This window comes from Asparagus officinalis, chromosome 7, assembly GCF_001876935.1.
Source record: "Asparagus officinalis chromosome 7, Aspof.V1, whole genome shotgun sequence".
Taxonomy (NCBI): Eukaryota; Viridiplantae; Streptophyta; class Magnoliopsida; order Asparagales; family Asparagaceae; genus Asparagus; species Asparagus officinalis.
The window spans coordinates 147,369,593-147,377,639 of NC_033800.1; the positions used below are offsets into that span (position 1 = coordinate 147,369,593).

Genomic DNA, 8,047 nt, shown 5'->3' on the forward strand with positions numbered 1-8,047 from the left:
AAGTTTCTCCATTGAACTTGGTAGTGAGGTGGCCAAATCCTCATCCTACATCACACCTTGAAGAGAGAGCCTCAATCACTATTTACATACTTTTAAAAAGAGGCTCCATTTTTAAGGTGTGATGTAGGGGGGTGATTTGGCCACCTCACTACCAAGTTCAATACAAGAACTTGGTACCAAGTTTCTCCATATTTCTCATATATATGAGAAATATGGAGAAACTTGGTACCAAGTTCTTGCATTGAACTTGGTAGTGAGGTGGCCAAATCACCCCCCTACATCACACCTTTGAAGAGAGGGCTCAATCAGCTCAATTTACATACTTTTTAAAAAGAGGCTGCATTTATTAAGGTGTGATGTAGGGGGGCGTGATTTCGCCACCTCCAAGCTTACCAAGAGTTCACTACAAGAACTTTTGGTACCCCAAGTTTCTCCATATTTCTCATATACTATGTAGAAATGATGGAGAATACTTGGTACGCAGTTTCTCCACTTGAAGCTTGCCTAGTGAGGTGGCCAAATCCTCATCCTACATCACACTTGAAGAGAGAGCTCTCAATCACTATTTACATACGCTTTTAAAACCAGAGGCCCTCCATTTTTAAGGTGTGTGTAGGGGGGTGATTTGGCCACCTCACTACCACGATTCAATACAAGAACTTGGTAGCCAAGTTCTCCAGTATTTCCAATATATATGAAGAAATATGGTAAAACTTGGTACCAATTTCTCATTGAACTGGTAGTGAGGTGGCCCAAATCCTCATCTAGCATCAGCATCTCTTGCAGGAGAGAGCCTCAATCACTATTTAATAGCTTTTCAAAGAGGCTGCCATTTTTAAGGTGTGATGTAGGGGGGTGATTTGGCCACCCTCACTACCAAGTCAACAACAAACTTGGTACCAAGTTTTCTCCCATATTTCTCCTCTCTTCTCTCTCTCTCTCTCTCTTATATATATATATATATAAGTATATATATATATATAGTATATATATATATATATATATATATAATATATACTATATATATATATTATATATAATATTATAAACTTACTGTTAACATTAAGTGGACGTTCCACATAAGTTTCTTAGTATCTGATGATCACTTGATTGAGCTACATTGTGGATTGATCCGCTTCCGTTGACTTGATCTACATATTCTAAAACCCCAAACACCAAAATTGGGGTGACAACCCATCGTGGGTTTGACCTTCACAAAATCCACTCGTATTAATTTTAACGGTTTCGAATGAAATAGAAGCTTTTACATGGCCTCGACGGATGGTCAATCACGGATGGGTTTCACCCAAATTTGGTGTGTTGGGGTTTTAGAATTAATGTAGATCAACTTCACCGGAGGCGGATCTCCACAATGTAGCTCAATCAAGTGATATCAATGACTAAGAACTTTAGTGACGATCCATTTAAGTTGACATAAGTGCTCTCCTCTTCTCTCTCTTCTCTATATATATATATATATATTATATATATATATATATATATATATATAATATATATATATATTATATATATATATATATATATATATATATATACTATATATATATATATATTATATATATCGAGATAAATATGGAGACCCTTGCGTAGCCAAGTTGCTTAAAACAACTTGGTAGTGCATGTGGCACTAATCTTGAGCCCTAGCATCAACTCGATAGATAGAGGCCTCAACCACCCCTTCCCAACTCCTATGTAGATGTAGGATCAAGATTAGGCCACATCACTACCAAAGTTGCGTTGAGGCAACTGTGGCTACCAAGTTTCTCATTTCTCTCTCTCTCTCTCCTCTCTCTCTCTCTACTTAATATATAATAATATAGTATATATATATATATATATATATATATATATATATATATATATATATATATATATTTTACATATAGACTCATATTTTAGTCTGTATATATATAATATAGACTAATCGGCTCATCAAATTCATGATCAGTGTCATACATCTTATTCAACACAATATCAAATATGTCTGGTAACATTTTAACATAATTTGGAGTCTTTAGAATATCGAATCAAACTAGTTTGATATGTTGATTTTTTCAGGCAATTTAACAGCCATCCCTTCTACATGTAGCTAAAAAATTATTACAAATTTAAAAATAATATAATTTTTCCTACATATATAAAGATCATTATGATTGCAAATCAAGATGGGCGGTGATGATCATCATTTCGAGCAGCCTATTGGGCTAGCTCACGATAAGAATCTGAGCTCACCATTTCATTTTGTCATTTTCCTACACACACACACACTCGTATATACATACATACATATACACACACATATACATATGCGCAGAAAAGAGTAAGAATTCGAGCGGAATACTTCATAGAAATAGGTGATTATTGATCTATATTGTTCATGTATATATATATATATAATATAGATATATACTAATATGCAAGTATATACTAAAACATACTTATATAAATATAATAAAATTAATCTAATTTTTAATTTTTTTTGCCAAAAAAATCAAATTAAAAAATCCGAGCTAGCCCGTAGCCGGGCCGATTTGGCCCAGTCCGCAGACCCGAACCCGGGCCCGATGCAAGCACATTGGGTTCGAGTCCGGGTCCGGGCCAGGGCTAGGTATTTTGTCCGGTTCGGACCTGGAAACCCATGCCGGAGCCGAGCCATTTGGACAGGCCTAAATAAAATGATTGTAACCTTGGTTTATTTCGTTCAATCCAAACACACAACCCAGAGGGTGCAATGCAAGTAGAGGAAAAAAAGACAATCGGGAGTTTCTTGAGGGGCCAATAACCACATAGCTCGGAGGATGCGATGGTTGCAGCGATGTTATGAGCAACTACATTGAGGGATATGCAAGTGTAGAAATTGTTACCATTGAGTTAATTAACTGCAACAAGTGAAACTTTCCCTTTGTTTGTGTGTCTAATTAAAACCTGAGTTATTGAGACTTCATCCGTATTACTTGTGAAATGCATTGATGGGTATGCCTTACAAACTCTGTTCTTGTATGGAGTTCAAATTTGCAGTATTTGATATCGATAAACTTTAACAAGAGAACAGGATGACGATCAATGCACAACAATCTTTTTTTTTATATTGAAGTTTTATTTAAGAAAACAATAACATATATCCTGCATAGTTATTTTCACATTCGTTAGTGAGGTTTTCTTTATTATATTTTTAATTTTTAGGTACTTTTAGAATTTAATTGAGGGTACGAAAGAGAAGAGAAGGGAAGATAAGATGCTTATCTTTCCCTTAGGGCGCGTTTGGTTTCGGTATTTTATCGGTGAAAGCTTGCCACAATGTCAAATCTGTGGCAGCTTTCACCCCAAATCGCCTCTTTTTGGGGCGATTTGGGGTGAAACATGCCACAGATTTGACCCTGTGGCAGACTTTCACCCACTTTCATCCTCAAAATACAAGAACCAAACGTAGGGGTGAGCACGGTTCGGTTCGGGTCGGTTTTTATCAAAATTTGAACAACCGAACCGAACCACCTACAATTCAAAACCGGACCGAACCATTGCAAATCGGTTCGGTGCGGTTCGGTTCGGTTTGTTCGGTTCTAACTTCATCAAGTATAACTTCACTTCAATTATTTATCTTTTATATATTCTTATTACCCTATACCAGCATGTATTTATGTTTTAACTTCACTTCAATTTATTATTCTTGCTCATGTATGTATACTGTTTTTAAGTAAAGTAACTTGTCCTTTTGGATTAAATACTAGACTCTGACGTTGTAATTTTTTAGTAACGGACTTGCTTTGTCTTTGAGTAAACGGGTAGGGTTTGAGGCAAGGGAATATATTCGGTTGGTTCGGGTCGGGTCGGTTTGAAAAATTGTCGACCCGACCCGAACCGTCTTACTCATAAAACCACTTTTTTCGGGTCGGTTCGGTCGGTTTTTTCGGTTTGAACCGAACCGTGCTCACCCCTAACCAAACGTGCCCTTAGTGTCACCATAAATTTTGAAAAGATAATTTTATATTGTTGGGGATAAACTTAGCTGAACTAGGGGGAGCGCCTCACCCTAGGGAATGATTCAACTACTTCTCCTAGAAGGGAATGGTTGGTCAGGAAATAAAATAGATTTATTTGTGTTTGGATAGAAATGGAGGCGAAGGGAGGGTACACTCCAATTTGCATTTGAGAAAACACCTGTCAATGGTATTTTTAAAGAAGGAAAGGGAGATGAGCCTACATGACCAATATAAGGGGGTGTTCGGTTCACCTATTTTATAGAAAAGCTTTGAGAAAACACCTGTCAATGATATTTATGTAAATAATATATTTCTGTTGATTTTCGTGAACTATGTTTGGTTCAAAATTTTTTATAGAAATGTTTTCTATAAAGTAGGGAAAATGGGGTATTCTATGGAAAACAAGCTCCTCTCCAAATGAGAGGAAATTGACAATAAATCTGACACATATATGAAAAAAATAATTAAGTACACCAGTATCATTTCCCATAGGCATTATTAGTAATCTATTTTCTATAAAGTGATATCCAACCAAACAAAAAAAAAACATATTTCTTTTTTATAAAATTAGGAGCTTTTTCATACCACGACTATTTCCGATGTGATTTCCCATGGGCTTTGGGATGTCATGGAGAATGGATGCAGCTCAAAAGCCTGCTGACTGGAGAGAAGCCCAGCCCATAGGTGGAACTCTAAAACCCTAGATCCGCACCAATACCTACTATAAAAAAAAATTCCCCGGTCCCCGTCCTCATCTTCATCCCGCGCCGACTCTCCTCATTTCGTGCCCCCCCCAAAAAACCCTAACCCTAAAAACCTCCACCGGATCCATGGCGGGCGGGATCCGGCGGCGACCGTGGCGGTTTTGGCCGAGGCTTGCGCCGCGGCCGCGGCGACAGAGGCCGGGCGACCGCCGCGGCGGGCGTCGTGGCGGCGCCGCGGACGAGGGGAAAGAGGAGTGGGTCCCATCACAAGCTGGGCGCGCCTCGTGAATCGGACCAAGATCCGCAGATGGAGGAGATCTACCTCACTCTCCGCCGTCAAAGAGCACCAGATATCGACACCCTCTGCCCGCGGCTCAAGGACGAGGTCATGAAGGATCATGCCGGTCCAGAAGCAGACGGCGCGCCGGTCAGCGGACCCGGTTCAAGGCGTTCGTCGTCGTCGGGGACGGGAACGGGCACGTGGGGCTGGGGTCAAGTGCGCGAAGGAGGTGCGACGGCGATCCGAGGGGCGTATATCCTCGCGAAGCTGTCGTGGTCCCGGTGAGGAGAGGGTACTGGGGTATAAGATTGGGAAGGTCCACACCGTGGCCGTGCAAGGTCACCGGGAAATGCGGGTCGGTGACGTGAGGATGGTGCCGCTCCGAGGGGGGCGGGGATGCGTGGCGGACGAGGGTGCCGAAGAAGGTGCTGCAGTTTGCGGGGATTGAGGATGTGTTTACCTGCTCGAGGGGGTCGACCAAGACCCTTGGGAACTTCGTCAAGGTTCGATCTTTTGCTCTGTATTGGTTATTTATCGCTAGGATTTAATGAGCCTGCTGTGATTTACGTGTTTTATTTGATTAGATTAACTGGCTCTTTTTGGTAGAGTACTGGTTTGATAAAGTTGTTATGGCGCTTGGTAGTGATGATTTATCATTAAGATTTTTGGAGTCATGCTATGACAGTATGATGCAAGTGTCTTGTTTAACTAGTTTAGCTAGCAAGCTTGAATGTTGGTATAATTGGACGTTTGTTGTGCAACTAAAAAAGTGTTTAATATGTTGAGAAAGTATGGAGATCTTTGATCCTTTGAATCAAATTATGTGGAATAAAATATGACTGTTAGAATTCCTTAAAGCTCAAAATTGTCAAAATTTTATGATCGGTAAATATTGAAGTATTAAGTGTATCTTTTCTATGTTTGCAACCTTCATAGTTTCCGAAGGAATTCACAATTCATTTTTTGTGTCTCAGACTCTCAGTAAGGCGATGCTAGGTTTTGGAATATTTTATTTTGCACTACTCTTGTACTTGAAAGTGATAAATGGTGGGGGGTCAATTTATGTTAGTTGAAGGAGGTTTATCTTGTCATTCTAATGGCCTGTTTGGTTGCTTTTTGTAAAAACACGTAGTAGTTACAGTAATTGGGAAAAGAGTGGTGCAACGCGAGCCCATTTCTCCGCATTTTGTTGAGAAATACTGAGGGCTTGCCAACTCAGTTACAGTAGCGCCAACTCAGCGACAGTAACCACACTCGTTTGAACAAACCAAACTGAGGAGTTGTGGGTAATATTGTATCACCTGACTTCTACAGTATTACAACCCCCAAAATAGGCAAACAAACAGGCCCTAATAGTAGTATAAAAGTAATGCTTAAAGTCTAGTATAAGGTTCTACAAAGGTGCCATAGCCAAAGGAGAGAATCTTTATGGCCATCTTTAAAGAGATCTATATTAAAAAATTTAATTACAAAAGTTGACCCATTTACATTTATTTACAAAAGGTGCATCTGTTCTCCTGAAAATACGTTTTTGTCGGGTTTCTTTTCTTCAACTTTTATCCCTTAGAATATCTTGTAGGCCTTCTATAATCTTATGATCCACATGTACGGATTGTATGGTACACTGTAATTGCAGTTTAAAATAGTACTTGAATATCATTATTACTGTTGCAACTGCTGTTACATGCGGTTGTTTGGTTCAACTTCAGAATATTGCAATCTGTAATTGTGATTATAGTTGTAATTCTAGGATACTAAGGTTTTTGAGACTTTGACGTTGTTTCCTAGAAAGTATCAGGTATATTAAATTTACGTAGGCAAGGCGAGGTGGTACATCAAATTGACATATTGACCACTTGGCCCGTCTAAGCTAGGAATCATCACCAAATCATATCTCATCTTAACGAGAAAGTCCAAAAAGCAAATTAGATAAGGAAATTATGAATTCATATATATATATATATATATATTTAAATCTCTTCCGTTTTTTGTTTTGTCTCTTTCGTGATCATTTTGTTATCTTACATTTGCTTAAGTTTATCAAGATCACGAAAAAAAAAAATCAAAAGATTGAAAGAAAGAGCAAGTATAACTACTTTCAAACTTGCAGATATATATATTTGTTTTCCCTCTCTTTTGATTTCTCTTTGCAATCTCGTCAAACTTAGATGACGAATCTTAGCTTAGATTGAGGTAGTGGTCCATGTTATATATGTGACACCTTTGCCTACAGGATAAAGTTAATGCACCGGATACTTTCGCCAACTAGAGTTAATTAGTTGGACTTGGACAATATATTAGAGCTTGTCCTTCCACTGGCATGCAACTGCAGTTGCAACCCCTATATTTGGCATGCAACAGACTAACTAAACGACTCCCATGCTTCTTAAGTAGACTGTTGTGTACCATGGTAAATTATCCTTGTATCTTTTAAATTTCATTTAATTCAGAAATCATATTCTTGTATCTTCTAAATTTCATTTAATTCAGAAATCATACTTTCCCCTTAAGAAGCTTGCTCACGCTTGGTCTTTATTTTTTTCCTAAAATTTATGGTGCAGGCTACATTTGACTGCTTGATGAAGACCTATGGATTCTTGACACCCGATTTCTGGACCGAGACTCGCTTCCGCAAATCTCCATTCCAGGAGTTCACTGACTTGCTTGCAAAGCCTATTGCAGCTACTAAAGCCATTCTCCCTGAAGAAGCAGAGAGGCTTGAAGCTTAAGGATGCTAGAGAGTAGTCAGTTTTGTTTCCCACTGGATTCTCTTTTAGATTTGTGTTTTGATGCCATGTTTTTATGATAAAACTTTGTGCTGTTAATTTATTTTGTTTTGAATACGAGTACTGATGGTTTAAGCTTTATTTATTGCAGTGCCAAACTCTTAACATATTTTCTTCTATACTTTGGCAGGTTTTGTTTTGATTCCCCCCATCACCCCCACAAAAAAAAAAGGAAACACTGGAGTTGAGGTTTAAACTAATATCCACAAATATTAGGGTTGATGGTGAGATTAATCTTTTTTTAAGCGTTACGGAATGTGTACACCGTGTAATATG

The 8,047-nt window shown here is 38.6% G+C and overlaps 1 pseudogene; it reads left to right on the forward strand.

Annotated features, from left to right (window-relative positions):
• Positions 4,815-7,878, forward strand: LOC109847947 (annotated as a pseudogene).